We start from the raw sequence: 17,337 nt of genomic DNA, 5'->3' as shown, positions 1-17,337 counted from the left end.
CGTTGCTCCGTCTTTCGTTGCTTTTTTCAAACTAACCTGCCGCAGGATCGGGAACATGCTTTATATACCTGCCCCGGAGCTCGGTCGGGGCTCGGAACCGTTCGGATCACTTCGGCCAGCAGGAACGGGCTGAAACCAGAACCGAAACAACTTCCCCGCCAACACTGTCGGTCTCTCGGCCCTTCTCCAGCCGGCCGTGCCTTCGGGGCACACGTGCCGTGTCTGAACCAATCATCAGCTTCGCACCGTCGGGTGCGAGCAATTGCGCAAAGGGGTCAGTTCGGCCAACACTTGCTTCTCCCTCGACTATTTGGGTTCGAAGCTTCGAGCCATTTTTAATTAATTTACTTTCCCACGGGAGCCCCCAGGGGGAGTAAAGCCGAGATTTCATCAGCTTCCGTGCTGTACCGTGCAAGGATGGGACCAACGTGGGGCTGGAGGTTAAATTCTCACGCATCCTGCGAATCCTGTCGGTCGGGTCCTCGGACTCTGACCTCGATCGCCGATTCGATCGATCCTTTCGGACCTTCGGTTGCTGAGGGCTTCCAAAAATAAAAACCATCCCGTGGGAGCTCCTTAATGAGAAGGCGGTCCAGCAAAAGGGTCCAGCATTGCAAAATTTCTCTCTTCCCTTCTATCGTCCTCTGTCTGTCGGCGTGTTGGTTTTCTCTGGCCAAAATCGTCACGATCACGCGGAGATAAGCGAAGGTAGCGGAAATTAAATTCCTACTCGAACCCAATTTCCTGTGGTCCGGCTCGGGGATCTGGCGGCTCCGAACGCCTATTTTCCGTTTTGTTTTCGCTTTCCAATACTTGATCTTCCCGCCAAGTAGTCCCTAGCCGCCCTAGACACACCCTCGGGGGCAACCCCGTTGGCAGGTGCGCCGCACCGAGGCTACCGTGCAGGGACGAACGGGAGCCGGCCGGGACCGGAACACTGCCCTCGACTATCTGCAATCGAAAATCAAACTTCCAAAGCGGCTTTGACAAAGTTCGGGAACGTTTGCGTTCCCGGCACGAGGTCCGCGCAAAAGGGCGCAAAACGAAGGGACTACCGTTTCGGGGTAGTCCCTCGTGGCACATAAAGAAAAAGGATACTCTGCAGCCGTCCCCGTTTGTCATGCCGGCGGTCGGTGGCGATAGTTTGATACTGATACGCCTTGAGGGGATTATAATTTTATGATTATCGATTTGACAAAATATCATTCAATTTGTCCCGCGCGGGTGCAGCTTGGCCGTGTGCCGTCTGCAGGCGCGGGTATTCAAAATTCTGGGCCCACCCGATCGGTCTCTCTGTGTCACGAGGATCTCCCCCACGAAGGGTTGCACCTTTTTTGCGCCCTCGATCGCAATTTTATATCTTTATGGGGCCGTTTTGACATCGCGCAGCAGGTCCGCTCCGAGCGCATTGTCCTGTCCGTCAGGGGGGTTGGAGCATCGGTCAGCGAACTTGAGTGCAAAAAAATGCACTCACTCCGAATGCACCGAAGAAATTTCCACACGGCACCAGGGCGTACGCTAGGGCGACAGGTGATCGTCGTTTCCCCAGGTCGAGGTCGAGGCGATTCACATACACGCTGCGGGAAGGACACCGCCACCACAAACGCCCCGGGAACGCCGACGGTGACAGAAACGGTGCAGGGTTTATTTATGAATTCGAACCCGTCATCTACGGTGGCCACCGTGTAAACGGATGGCGTAGGAGTCATCCAGAGCCCCGAGCCCTAGGGCGGAGCTCTGCCGGCAGAATGACAAACTACTACGATTTCCAATTCAATTCAAATAAAGTTCAGATTTGTCATCCTTTCGCCGGGTTGCGTGCTACGGGTTGCTGTTGTGGGAAAATGCCCCCAAACGCCTTCACCGGCGGTGGTCTGGCGCCATCCATTCGCAGGCTCATTCCCACTGTCAGGGCGCTTACGTGTCGCTTGTGGTTTCTCAGAATTTATGGCAAGGTTCTGGTACCTGCAGCTTCTCAACCTGCGCAACTTGGAGAGTGTAGAACCCTCGAAGCGAACGCAACCAGACGACGACAAACGTTGGGCCGATGCCACCCACGGGTACGGCCGATCGGGAAAGGATTAAAACAAGAGCTTGTCATTCAATACCCTTGTCCCCGGGGCGCTGTTTCATGTTGCGTTAGATGGCAGGCAACAGTGGTGAGCGAAAACCGTATTAATGGCATGGCTGATCGCTGAGTGGTGTGTAGACATAATTTATGCTGCCATTCCTCGTATTAAGGTTATCATATTGATCGAAAAATGTTATTAGTTTTTTTTACAACATTTTTAAATTTTTTAACGCCCTAGTCTTAGGTGATCCCATTCTATTTTCCGAACTAAATAGGCCAACGCAAGGATCATGGTTTCGTCCATCACTGTGCCCATTGTTTTTGTTTTATTAACGGTACTCCCTAGCATTCCCCAGCAGGCTTGTAACAGGTACCCCCCCACGGGGGCGGCACCTGGGACTAGGGCCTGCCAACCTTAATTGATTAGCTTTTGTTTTGATCCAACCCAACACTTTCAGCAAAGCGTAAAATTCGCCACCAAAGCCGTGGGTCGTTGCGTGCGCGAGCTACGCACCCATATACGCAGATGTGCGGGGTGCGTAAAGTGGTTTGGTGTTCCTCCTCTTCTTCCGTGCTGTTGTCCTGAACATCAGATTTCAACATGGTTCTTGGCGGGTTTTTCTTTTCACCGTCGTTCGCCCAGTAATCGAATCCTTTCGCTCTAACGGTTCTGGCGCGGCAGCGCGGTGTAGAACCTTGACCGCGCGCTGACGGGGGTACCTTCTGGGAAAGGAACCTTCGAAACGGGGTCGTACCGTCCACACCGTGTGCCGCTGTCGGTTCCAGAACCTACCGGGGGTCTTCCACTCGCTCGCTGTGCGGTGGGAACGGTGCGTTTGGGTGAAACTTCCGCCCCAGCCGAAAGAGATGCCCTCCACAGGAAGTCAGGCTCTATGCGTTCCGAGGGACACTATTAAAATCACATCTTCCGATTGGAAGATGCGGGAGACCTCCAGCAGGATGCGGACTCACTGGCCACTTTTCGGTCCGCTCTTTACCGTTTTCGATGGCCGTAAGGTTCTGAGTGGCTTTTTGCTCCTGGGGCTGCGCGGAACCTCTGGAAGGAACGGTGCATCTAGATCATCGAAAAATTGCCCCTGGCCGGTAATCTCAAGTTACGCCTCGGCCTCGGCGTCATCTCTTTTTTGTGCCTACCTCGGAGCATCCCACGGACCCCACACACTCGCGCGTTACGCCTCGGTGTGTGGTTTGCGACATTTTCCGCCCCGCCGCCATTCGACCGGAGTGTGTGTGGTTTTGTTGGTTAAAACATTTATGGTCATAATTAAGTGATGCTCCTTTTTCGGGCAATTTCGGTGTTCTTCTTCAGCACGCACGCAAAATGTACGCCCCAAAACGCTTTGTTTGACACGATCGATACGGCAAATCGTTATTTTTTTCCCATAACTTGGGGTTTCGGTCACACCCGGCCGTATGGAGTTTCGCTCTTGCGGCAGCGTGCAAGTCACCGGGCAAGGGACAAAATCAATTTTCCACTTGTACCACGGTCCACCCGACGTGTGTTTCCGGGACATCCCGGCCGGTAGGTTTGGCAGTCCTCGAGCATAAACTATGATTAGCGAAACAATAACACCAATTACGGGCGGCGTAGGGCAGCATTGGCTTGGCTTGACAATTCCGACTGCGAGACAGTTATGATTGGCCAACCTCCTCGAGCCCGTAAGCCCGAGGGAAACCATAATTATAAATCAATTTCTTCGTCCTTGAGATTCACGTCCGGTGCCGGCGCAGGAGTCGGTTTCCGTGGTTGAGCCACGCTTTTGTCCGCTGGGAAACCACGGTGTTGTGCCAAAGCTCCAATCTTCCACTTCCTGAAGCCCTGAGCCTGAAGTGCTCTCCTTTCCTTCCGCTTCGCAATCTAACGTCCTCCCGACGAAGACCCGAGCATAATCACGGCACCTCAATTCAAACTGGCACAATAGCTGAAACAATTATTTTCAAATAACCGCTGTTCCGTGTTGTTGTTGCCTTCGGAGTCGTGTTATTTTTTGCTGCTCTTCGTTCCCGGTACCTGCTCTAGTTTGGAGTTTTTTTTTCTCTTTTCGGAAATATTCTCGAAAAATCCTGCCGCCTTCTACCTGATCCGAGCTCCGTGGTCCTTTCGGGCAGCGCACTTGGCGGCATTGACAGCAGCGGCGGGATACAGCACTTCAGACGGTGAGATTTCGGGGTGTTTTTCGATTTATGAGGTTTTCGTTCGGCGTCGTTCAAAAATAACCTGCCCAATCCCGGCCGGGCGCCCCCGGGATGAGCTTCCAATTTTCGGCCCATTCATTGCGGTGTTCGATGGGAATGTACCCGATTTTCCGAACGCTTTTGACAAGCTATATTTTTCATCAGCGACGATCAAACGCCGACCCCTAGAAGCCCCCGAGTTCCCCGAGAGGTGGGATGAAGATTTTATTTCCCACAACGAGCCAACGTTGTTTGCCAATAATCGTGGCCGGTTTGTTTTGATGTTTGTGGTTTGCAGGTCAAAGTCATTACTCGGATCGACCCCGTTTGGTTGCCGGGGTCGTTTTGAAGGCGTTGACGCCACGCACATCAAGGAAATTCGTTGCGTGTGACAAAAAACTTGAGCGACACCGCAAGCGACGAACCCACGGCGGCCGCCAGATGGGAACAGGTAGCGAAAGGATGAAACGAAAGGATGCGGACAATCCATTTCTAGCGACCGATGACACTCCGGCAGTGGATCCAGGACCTTCCCGGCCCGGTGGGAAACGAAACCGAAACGGGCCTCAATCTTCAACTGCTTGTTCGGTGGCTTGTAGACAGCGGTAGATTTTATCAGACGGGAAACCCAAACTCTGGAGGCGTGATAGTGTCCCCGGGTACTATTGCATGGTTAGAAGTGACAGAACCAGTGTCCTTCTCACGACGACCACGGCAGTAAGGAAGCGGATCGTTAGCCCGCCAACCATTAAAACCAGCCACCAGCAAGACAAGTGGCGCGATAAAAGTACAAATTTATCGACCCGTCGACTTCGGTGAGACTTTTACTTTTACCATACACGCCACCATTCAGAAACACAATTTTATTGGCCGATTCAAGTTCGATTTCATTCATGCTTTTCGATTTTTATTCCCGTGGGCCACTTCCTGGTTCATCGTCGCCTGGCTACCGTCGTGGTTTGGGCCGATCGCCGAAGTGTGTGAGAACCGCCATCGAATGGTATTCTCAGAAGATCCCGAAACCCCAGCCCGAAACGCAGTGGCCGGGGGCAGTGATTAATTCGACCCACCGAAGGGTTTTGGCCCAACGCCATGCGAATCGGTAAATTGGGAACGTGAAAAATAGCCACCGCCAGGTTGGGGCGACGATCGGCAGGAGCAACTCGGCTTGTGCCAAAGCGCTGCGCTCCAGGTGAGCATAAATCATGCTTAACTACGACCCGCCGGAGGAGCGGGTATCTGGAGCAAGTTCAAGACTTTCCCTTACATCATCGCACAGCGAATGGTGCCCAAAGTCCCCGTCCCAATGGAAGGCCAAAAGGATACACTTCCAACGTGACATCACGTTCCCCTTTTTTGCCACGGCCAAGGGACGATCATTTGCGATGCTATTGTTGTTGCAACATTATTCAAACCAGCAAGCTGAATGCAGTCGTTTCGATGGTCCCGATATCCTTCGCCGGTCGGTCGGGCGTGAGTAAGGTGAACGTTTGAAAAAGGGCTCTCCCGTGGACACAAGGAGGTCAATCAACCTGAAGGCAACCCCAACTTCGCCCCTCTTGCTGTGGTGCAAAATGGTGCAAAAATAAGATCGCGAAATGGAAAACTTAATCTAAATTAAGACGTCGAAGGACGCTAATAGGACACGCGGCTCGAGCGAACCCGGCCCGGGGCAGTTCGAAAGGTGAATCACTCATAATTCACGCGGCCGAAGCACCCATTAATTAGCACGTCTCAGCCCGGGAACCTCGCACCCCGTCGACGCCCTGCACACTGCGGTTGAGTTGTTTGTTTAACGCCTTCTAATTTGCGACCTCCATCCGACCTGCTCGGAACTCGCTGCGCTGACAGTGGCCCGGCAGTGCATGCAATTTCAAGCCCAACAAGCTAATCGGTGTGAGGCGTAGCCTGTTAGGTCTGCTGTTTTTTGCAACCTCTTACGGCCCCCGAGCCGTATTCTAGGAAAGGTTTCGATCGCGCAGCACCCAGCTACCCTTGCAGGGCTTCGCGACAAGGGCCATGTGCGACCTTTCGTGCGGTTCCGTGCCCCGAACGAAGATGCGCTTTTTTGCGTGTGTTGCCGAACTTGTCGGATCAATTTTCGGCACACCGTTGCCAAAGACAAGTAAGGTAAGGAGCACTTTTTTTTTGTCTCCGGATCAATATGCTTCCCCTAAACGGGGCTATTAAAGGTACATCGTTTGCCTATATTCCGGGAAAGGCGTAAAAATCGGAAGCGCTAGAGCGTTGCCTAGAGCGAAAAAAAGTAGGAAGCAAAATTCAGGAAGCTTTCGTTGAAGGATTTTCGTTCCGCACCAGCTTGAACTGCTTGAAGCAAATGATTGAGGATCAGTTTGATTTGGGTCTCAAGTAGCAGGTACTAGCTAAAGAGCTTGGATATCGGATTAAGTTAAGGTGTTGCCCCAGACGCCGAGTGGACGAACGAATTGTGTTGTTTTTGGAACATTGAAAAATAATAAAAAATTGATAAAATAAAAGGATAAAATCATACTAATATTGGTGATAAAATAAGTATGAAGATCATTATTTGTAAACAGTTTACAGTTGAAATCAAACAAATATGAAATAATAGACCCCTTGAGGATGGTACAATTCTCAACACCGTATCGATCAGTCGGCCCGATGTCGAATCCTTGCACTTTTTGAAATGAAAGAAACAAACATTGCGAATGAAAATAAATCTACTATTTGAACACAAATTAAAAAAACATCACTAACGTAATTAAGAAAGACCAAAGATGTTCTGTAAATCCATCCAAGTAACCTCGAAGTAATCCGGCTTGGCTAACTTTGTATTAATAAGGGGTTTGTTATAACGAACTCAAGCGTATCCACGTGCTCCAAAATCACCCGATGAATAACGATGCTGCCATGATTTCTAAAAACCTGCCTGCCGTTAATCATTCGCGCCTAACCGTATCTTCCCTTCACACCACAATCCATCGACCGGTACACTTCCGGTGCACATCCTTTGCACCGCGAGCGACGTCGGTGCATGGGTGCAATATGTAGCCAATTGATTTCACGGGCCACCGAATGTTCTATTCAACCACCATACGCTAACGGTATCTCACGAGCATATCCTTCGCATATCGTCGAGTGCCTCGGTCTCCATCACGAACGGATGAACCTTCCGAGCCGCCCGGACGGACACCTTTCGAAGGTTTCTTCCAAATATTTACCAACAGTGCATTATTAATGCACCGTGCGGATTAATTATTACACTCCCGAAGGAGAAACAGAGAGAGAGAGAGAGAGAGAGATGGGGAGTATGTGTGTTGCCTTCCGCCCGAACGGTTAATTTTTCCTCAAGAAAGGGGGCCGAACAAAAGCGGAAACCGAATTTTCCACTTATTAATCGCTACTTCCTCTCGCTTTTTTGCCTCGTTTTTTGCTGCCCATCTCTGCGGTCGGCCACATCCGGTGCCACCGCCCCGCTCACGAAAGATGCGGAAAAAGGATATTTGTTGACCTGTCGCCCTGTTGTACGGCTTTGCTGGAGAATTTCTCAGTCACTGGTTCGCTGGATGTCCCCGCTCCCGAGGACAGTATAGTTGCCGAGCTTCGGGTGCCAAAGAGGACCGAAAACAGAACACCACCAACAGAGCGGAGTCAGCGACTGTCAACGAGTGAAAGTGAAGACATAATTCGGTGACCGAAAAGAGGTAGCATGGGAATCGCGACCAAACCCGGCATGGAAGGTGCATGTCCCACACTCAAACCCTTTGTCACCTGTGTAGCTAATTTATCTCCTGTTTAGTTTTTTGTACATTTCTGCCTATTGTCACTCTTGCGTGGGTCTCCTTCATGAACCCGCCAAAGCGCTTAGGCCCGGACCCCTGAACAGTACAAATTAAAAAACGATCAAAATGACAAATGGCAGCTCATTTGTCGTGCCAAACGGCCTAGCGCCAATCCCCGGGACACTATCGGCGCGCACCGATCGGGCGTTGAAAGTGATCAAGTGTCGTACCTTCCCGGAAGCTGCTGGCCCGAGCTGACCAAAAACAAGATAACGAGGGTGGCAGGGCGAAAAAAAAAACCAGCGGCCAACAAACAAATCCGAGAGAAAGTGGCCGACAGGACGCACCTCGCCGGTGGGTCTCTCCATTGCCCAGTGTCGGTGGCGCTACTTCAGCTGTGGCGCGATCGCGATCTACAAATCGGACTTGAAGTGCTCCACTCCAGGTGTCATGTTGTGACTGCGCTGCTCCAGAAGCTACACCCAGGAGTGGATGGCTTTCAATTATCACAACCCCTTCTACCGACCACAATGGGATCACTTTTATTGGAGCAATTACGGCGTTCTCAGTCTGACACGTTCTCAGCTTCCGAAACCTCAGTTCGTGCTCCTACCGAATACATGCGGCCGACACACACTAAGGCCAGCTTATTGTCCAATCTTTCTCAGCGGTGGCCCCCGGTTAGGAATAGGGCGAAGGCGACCAATCCAATGGGATTCGTCCGGGAAGAACGGGAATCTGCCCAAAAGTGTTATCCAAATACGCCGCGCCCGACGAACACGGGCAAGGAGCCCGCGCCGGAATTTACATAATCTCGATGGGCTCCCGGCTGATGGCGGTGATGATGATGATGTAGGATGATGATTAATCGGTTTTCCAGCATATCGGGAAGAAAGCAGAAACCCTTGTATCGCTCCGATGGAACTGGCTGCGGAGTGGGAGCGCATCATCTTCACCGCGGTCAAGGTGTCGGCGATGGTGGGGCGTTTTTGTTATGATTATTTTTATTGTTATTCTAACGAGAGAGACAAGAAGAGAGAGAGAGAGAGAGAGAGAGAAAAGAGGCGAACGGACGAAGCCTCACGAATCGAGAAGATATTCTTCGATCCTCCCGGGGATCCTCGGGCACTGGGAATCAAACAGAATCTGCTGCTCTAGTGGGTGCTCGTTTACATACTTGTGGCCGCGGCAGGGCTCTCAGCGGCCCTGCCGACCCAACGCCGTCACCGTTGTCGTCATCCAGCCACCAGCCACGTACGATGCGATCTCGATCGGTGAGGCTCTTCCAGGGGCCCCCACCGGTATGGGCTTCGCTACTTGAACTCTATGGAATCTTACCATTCCCGCGATCGGTTCGTGATTGCGCGCAGCACCGAGGGGTAGTCAACATTCCGCTCGCGCCCGCGGCCAGTCATGGTGCCCGGTGGACTCATCGAAACAGTGGCCACTTTGAAAATTGCCCGAAAAACTCGTCATCGTCCGACCCGGTTCGACGTTCGAACGAATTCCAACATTGTAGGCCCACCGTTCAGTAAAGTGATTCCTAACTTCGGAGGACCCGAACGACGGGAACTGGGAACTTCCTGGCGTCCGCTGGTCCCCTCCGGGGACAGAACAGGCGCAATTTAACACAAATTTCCGACTCCCTTCCGTAAGCGGACACACTCAGGTGCTCGCAAATCGCTTCTCCGCAGGCTATTTGCTTAGCCAGTTGCCGTGCCAACTCGTGCCATCGGGAGCGTATGATGCCGATCCTAATAATTGGGACGCCGCACGCCTGCTCCGGATAACAAACACACGTCCGAAATCCAGCCACAGCGCGTTGCACGCAACCCTCCGAGTCGGCGGACCTCATTTGCATATGTAATGAAAGTGAATCAGGGATCGGTGATCGGGATCTGCGGTACGTTACCGGACCGGACCGAGAATCGGTGGCGAAGAACCGTGGCCTCTCCGTCCAACCGAAGGCGCACTCCACGCACGCTCAAGCCTGCCGCCCTGAAGAGCCCTCTTGTCTCGATTCGGGAGAAAAAAGGGAACACTGGGGGCGGGCCCAACCCATAACGAACCCGCCGAGTGGCCCGCGTCCAAGAGACGGTGGGAGACGATTAAAGAAGAAACCACTTCGGGGCCTCGCAGCGCGTCTCGTGTCGGGGAATAGAGTGTTTTACTTCATCCAAAGCCCGGCCGTCCCGGGGTCCTGCGTGATACGGACTGACGTGCACTTGTGATTTTTATTGGATCCCGGCTTCTAATCGCATCAAACGCGCCAACTCCACGCCAGATGGCTACTGTGACGCCTCCGGCATCCTTCAGCTCCGGACACCGGATTTGGGAGAGCTGGGCGAGCGTCCGAACTTGTAGTAAATCGTTCCCAGCAGTAGCAACGAAAGTGTTGCCTTGGCGACCTGCCGTGGACGACGTGGATCGGTTAGGGGTTAGGGTTCCAACACGCGCTGCGGTTCAACTTACATTCGCACGGCCCCGTATCGTGCGGTTGTTGAAGTACCGGGACCACCCGCGAATCGACGGATCATCGATCGGGATCCCGTCCTTATCGGTCCGGAGCTTCGGCTTCGGTTGCGGCTGGTCCGACATGCTTCCGAACGCGATACCTGCCGTGGTGCCGTCTCAAACGCTTCCAACCTCGTCACAAACCGGACGCTCTATGCCTAGAGAGTCTCACTTTCAGCGGCCATCGGTTGCTGCGATCGGTTGCTGCTGGTGATGGCGAACGTCCCCTACTATGCATCCTAGTCGAGCTACCCTTTTTGGCACCAGCACCTCGGCCCGGTCCGGCCGAGCAAGGTGTTTCCTGGAAATGCACCTTTTGCCCGCACAGGAACCGAAATCCGCCTCGGTGGCCGGCCATGCGCTATGACCTGTGGCGCTGACCCCCGGGCGCAAGGTGGGCGCCGAACGAGCGAAGCGTTCGCGTCCCTTTTTTGCTGTTGTGTTCCGTTGCTACTCAAGCGGAACGGACGTGTCCTACTCGACGTCGTCGTCGTCTTCCCGTTCGGGGTTGGTGGCATACTGAAGTAGCTGAAATTTGATCGATTTCTCGACGTAGCCTCACCCGGCAGCAGACGCCATCCAAACCGCTTCAGCCGGCGCTCCCAACCGGTGCGCTGACTGCTGCTTCTAATTACGTTCAATCGGTGTTCGGTTTGGTTCAGCCAGAAAAAAAAACAGGCATTACAGAGGCAGGTCTCCCGAACGCTACCAGTGCTTATGTAGCTGACGCATTTTTTTATTGTTTTGTGCTGCAGCATCTTTCTTGCACATAAGTGCGGAAAAAAATGGGCCGAATATGGCATAAATGTGCATGCGCACTTTGCTCACAGTTTGACATCCCCCCCGCCCGAAAAGCGAACCCATCGGAGCGGAGGCACCCAAACTCTGCACCAACTACACTAACACATGGGCTGAAAAATCCCTGGCCTAACCCATAAATAGCGCTAGTCTTATTGCATTTATCACTTTTCTACAGGGTGTTCCATCACGACCCATACTATTAAAAGGTTAAATAACTCCGCCATTTTTCAAACGATTTTTACAAATCAGCCACATTTTGAAATTTTAATCAACGCCGTGTTAGTCATGAATCAGTTTACGTAAAAAAGCGGGCTGAAATTGTAGCTCTCTGCACTGAAAATAATCGTTGAACAGTGATAACTGTGCGTGCTTATCAATGCCAAAATACTTCTGACTTTGTTCTATGGGGCTATTTGAAGAGCAAGGTTTATGCCAGCCATCCGAAGACCATTAAAGAACTGAAAGCTAACATCATGTTGTCAAAAACGTTGTCAAATACGATGAAAAATTGACAAAAAGAGCCGCATTTTGTGTACTTAATGGAGGCGTTCATTTGATCGGTATTGTATTTTGAGTGAATTGCTAATAAACGGCATTTCATACTGTAAAAAATTTTTGTTCATTTGTTAAAATCAACTGACAACTGACTTTTGTTAATTTCATAATAATAATTTCGTGTTTTAACGTTACACTTCTAGATGGGAAGCATTTAAAGCTTCTAGACGGGATTCATTGCTCCAGCGAAGCAATGGCTTGAAAAGTGTTATAAGTACTCCGCTCCATCACAAAATTTCGCCCAAATGAAGAGGTTGCCACTGAAACTGAGGGCTATTTCGAGGTAAACTATACATCGTTCTACAAAAGTGGTATTGAAAATGATTATGCTGCTCATGATGGAGATTACGCTGATGAATAAATTCAACTTTGACCAAAAACAATGCGATAAGCCCGAACAGCTCCTTAAGACCAGGGATTTTCAGCCCATGTATTCCACTGTCCCGCCGTAACGCCACGGGCGTATAAAACGGCCTGTCATATGCTACAGAGGGGCGAAGCAAATTTTTGCGTGACCACATTTGTTGCGGTGAAGCGTGCTTTGAAGCACGTGCGCCAGGAGGTCCAAACCCAATTGGCATTAGTCCACCAGAGGGCGGCAACATTGTAGTGCCTTGTTACGTGTCGTGATAACATGCTAAATGCCTTGCAGTCAAAACTAGAATTTGGCACCTCCTTTACCAGGGCGGCAGATGATTAAAAGCTACTTACCGCAGCGCGATTCAGCATTTCATCCACCGGGCGCAACCGAACGCAATGATTGATGGCACCGTGGCACTGGCCGCGTGGACGCTAGCGCTAATCCCAACACCGTCAAGCAAGCGAAACAATAAGAAAACATACATCTTATCGGAGGGGGGACTGCAGCTGCACCTTGCCAGATAAATCGGCCCAAGCCGACCAAAAAAGAGGGGCCACAAAAAACACCGACGTTTATCGGGGAAAATTCCCACAAAAAACGGGCGACCAGCCACCGTGAGCGCTGCTCCTGGCTAAGCCTGGCTTTTGATCGCTGAATTAGTGACGTCTCGTTTGGCAGCGTAACGTTCTAAGCCACACACAGTTTATCTGTAATTTGACACACCAACCCAAGTCCAAGCTTTGGCGGTGCTGCTGCGTTGTTGCCTGCAGTTGACTGCCACCGCTTCTTGGGCCATGTACAATTTCTTATGACGCAACGTGTGTCGATGCCCTCGTGGGGGTGATCGTCTGTTGGCTTTTCGCTTGAGAAAAGTAGCCTTAAGTTGGCCGCTTGCTAAACGGTGGCGCGATCGTCATTCAGCAAACGCAATAGAAGATATCGGGAGGGATCGCCAAGTGACACCCAAGTCATAAAACATTCGTTGACACAAGTAGTCATAAAATTAAGTAGCCATTCGTTTCGCAACAATTAGAACGAGGTTCCCACACGATAAACACAATCGTAAACCACGAAAGGCGCACGTGGTTGTTGCAGCAGATAAGTTTGTGTTACTGATACGAGCTTCGCCGATGGCATTTTTAACGGCAGACCAACCTAATTGAACGTAGATAAAAACTAATCCAAATTACACAAGTTCGAAAAAGAAGAAACCCAAAAATCGTGACACGTCGATCGATTACTTTATTACATTTCACCACTACGAACAAGTTTCTTCATAGTTCCGTTTTTTTCCTGAAAGTCATGGCGCTACCAAACAGGACATCGTTTTGATAAATCAATCGAACGGCGGTCCGACGGTCCGAGCACCATCAAAGGACGGGCGGCGCTATCTAATCGAACCCGAAGCCCTCCGGCCAGGACTATTAACGATTTCACACGACCATTACCGGGTTCTTTCCTTGTAATTTCGAGAGATGGCCGCAACACCGCCCTGACGCTCCGCAAGGACATCGGGACCACCCCGGGTTCGATTCAGAACCGGCGTGTATCCTTACGAACTTTCTCCCTCCGATCGAAAGCAAACAGCACCAATACAAATTTCATGCATGCAAGCGCCAGCGATCCCCGAAGGACGAATGTATTAAAATTTTATTATTATCGACACCGGTTGGACACAGGCACAAAGGCAGCGCGAAGGGATCGAACGACGAACAAATGATCGTGGCTGGCTGGCTGGCTGGCTGGCTGACTGGCGTATCCTTTCCTTTCGCGGTGAGGTCCTGGCCGCGTGAACCCCTTTCCGCGGGGGCTGTTCTCTTTGCGTACAGCGGTGCAGCGGCGGCTGGGTCGGGATGGATCGTAAAACTTGAGTTATTAATCTCTCCGAGCTCCGGCCGAAGCGGTCCATCATAAACAGCGAGCCGGGCGTGGCACGGGCGTGTGGGTGAGTGGAATGTTTATTTTTATTTTGGGAGCAGGATATTAACAAAACTACCCTACGGCGTCCCGAAACGATTACGGCCACACGAGAGCGGTCGCGTTGGCTTTTATCGCGCGCAGTGCGTGCGGTACACGGTCGTATAATTATCCTGCGGTTAGGGCCGCTTCCTACCTGGCGGCACGGCGTTAAGGACACACGGCGTTCCGCTAGTTCCTTTCAAATGACCGAAAAAGAGGTTCCACAAAGTACGTAATCTTGAACAAACATTCTAACCTTGCACCTAACCTAATTTTACCGCTATGGTTTTCTTGTTAATGACAAATAATAGAAATCTCTCCAAATGAACAGGTTTATTAGGCTTCTGTAGCGTTGGGCACAGCTAACAGATCAAGAGTTAACGTATAATGTAAACTTCTACTTCTGGTAACTGAGAAATACGTTTTATTGGTCGAAAGTCAATATTTGCCTCGTCATAGCGACGAACGGCCAAACGTATCAAGAATGATAGATTTTGAAGAGTGTAGATAGTGAACCGGTTCGGTCGGCTCCGAACCGGCTGAAAGCTGCACAAGTTGCCTACTTTCAGGGGTCAGCGATGCTGGCGGGTTCACTTGTCTCGCGACAGCCCGAGAGTCCGGCGCTCACATCGATCGTTGATTCAACTAGTATGAATTAAGTCGGAGAAGTAGAATCTCACTTTTCTGAAACTAAGCGATGAGACCACTACTCCACTTATTCCATATCGTGATTTTTGAGAGCGCTTGTCGGGCCCGCCGTTCAGTTTCGCCGACCCTGTGCAAGCACGCACCCAGCCTTTCCGACGATGCCGACCACGCCACCATTCATGGGTATGAAGTAGATCTGACAAATGGAAAAGCTCCGGGGGCGACCCCCTGGCACTGGCAAAGGTATGCCAGTGTCGGGAGCCGCTCCCGCGAGAGCCTTCGAAAATGGATTTGTCGACGACCCAAAATACCCACGATCGTAGCGTGATTCTTGTTCGTTGGTGCGGCCCACCCTGATCCGCTCACGAAACGGCCAAACACCTCCTGGAGTGGTCACGAGTGAATCACTGAACTCTACCGTCACAAAGGCGTTCACTACACCGCCATCCCGAAGTGTCGTTATCGCACCTCTTGGTGCCCAATTCCGACCGTGCACCACCTTCTGCACTTTCAAAAGGGTTGCCACGTCGGCACCCTCCCGGCCAATATTCCGATGACACTAATGCCGCTCCGATCCGTTCTGCACCGACTGATCCGCGGTTCTAGGAGAGTTTTAAACTTTTCATCGCTTTTTATGCAACGCCTGGCGTACGCGGTTCCGGCCGCCGGTGAGTCGTGCGTCTCCACCAATCAATGGCCACGGTTCGCTTCCTGTGTTGGTGTGTCCGTTGATCAGTTGACGAACGTTATCAATCCTTTGCCGGTGTTGCGGAATCGAACCGGCACACACCACCACGCATCACCTGGAGGGTTGACTCAATAGCTCAGGGTGGCCAATAGATAAGAAACGGCCGATACGTTGTGCGCCGCCACCGCGAACCGTGCGTCACCCATACCCGGCCGGCAATCACTCATATCTGCCTCCATCACCGGTGCGTCCCGCCACCCCGCAAACGACTGATAAAACCACACCCCAACTCACACGCGTAGATCAGCCATCGATCCCGACGGCCGCACCGTTAGGCGACATTTTCCTGAGCCCGGCGACCCGGCGAACTCCAACGGCGACGGTGACACCACCACGAGCGACTTTCGGTCGTAAACCCATCGATGGTATCGACGGTGAAGCAACGAAGGTTTCCAAGTAAAGCACGGTCGGTAATGTGATTCCCGAAAACTACGTCGAAAGATGTCCGCTAACCTTACTCAAACAAACGGTGGCGTTGCGAAATGGACCGAAATTGGAAGTCGTTATCGGAATCACACGACGAAACCATGAGTTGCAGGTTGACAGCACACACAAGCTCACGGCCATCGATAGCGGCGTTGCGCCAGAGGACATTCCGAGACCACGGTGGAGGCGACGGGTCAGGTTGAACACCGGCTTTAGCTTTAACCCTGGTTGGTTTCGGCCAGGGAGCGTGGATAGGATATAAAATTCAATCATGCCGTTGCGCAACTTCACCTCCAGACACGGGCCACAGCGACACTGCAGGGTTTCTAGGACGGTGGGAGCTTATCGGTTTGCGTTGTCGCTTTGCGATTGTGCAAGAATCGGTCGGCCTCGGCCTGCGAGAGGATAAGAAATCGACCAAAATCTTCACCCGAGTGTCCACCCAGGGTAAAGTCCGCATGAAGGTACAGGAAGACTTTGGCTGGGGGAAGACATCCTGTGAATGTGATCAGCATTGACCACCAGCTATGGTAGCTCGGCAGTATTGTCCGTTTTATCATGCTCTCATTTGCCGCATTGAATGATAAGCTTTGATGCACTGTTGAAGATTAGGTAGTAGTTAATTAGGTTAGTATTGAAATTAATGATGTGATGATAGGTGATTCATTTACAAAATACTCACAAACAACATAAAATGAACTACTTTATGAGTTGTGATCATGACACCCCGTTTCGTTCCTTCGTTCCGTGACCGCTGTTCCTTAAGAATGTCTTGAGACCGATCGTACTATTAGTACATCGGGCATTTTATTCCCTAAGCACTATGGCTCTCGTGTTACAGCAAAATATGCTGCTCCATCATTGCCACCATCGGGTTCGCGCAATTTCGATGCCGACGGCTCGGGAATGTTCCGCCGGGAATCGCAGCACCGTGCCCAACAACAGGGAATTCTTTTATCGGTCTGTAAAATGATTGATACATAGCGCTACTTTTTTCTGCCATAAAACCGAAAGCTATTCGTTCGGTCCATTTTGGGTTGCGCGCACCGATCCATTCTATTTGTGACCCCCGCCGCCCCCTACCCTGCCTTCCTCAGCTTCCACTCGCCCTAAGTAAACACTGGCACTGATAAGATAAACCGAATGTGTTCTTTTTTCACCCCGGGGGCCGTTCAAACGTTCAAGTGACAAGTTTTGCCGGAGTTTAACGGCCGCCAGTGTACGTCCTCCTCCGTGTAGTGGTGCTGCAAATATCGCTTTTTCCCAAAGCCACGGCCAACCGCTGTGGCTGTGT

This window comes from Anopheles bellator, chromosome 2 (genome assembly GCF_943735745.2).
Source record: "Anopheles bellator chromosome 2, idAnoBellAS_SP24_06.2, whole genome shotgun sequence".
Classification (NCBI taxonomy): Eukaryota; Metazoa; Arthropoda; class Insecta; order Diptera; family Culicidae; genus Anopheles; species Anopheles bellator.
Note: the sequence above shows the minus strand (reverse complement) of the source record.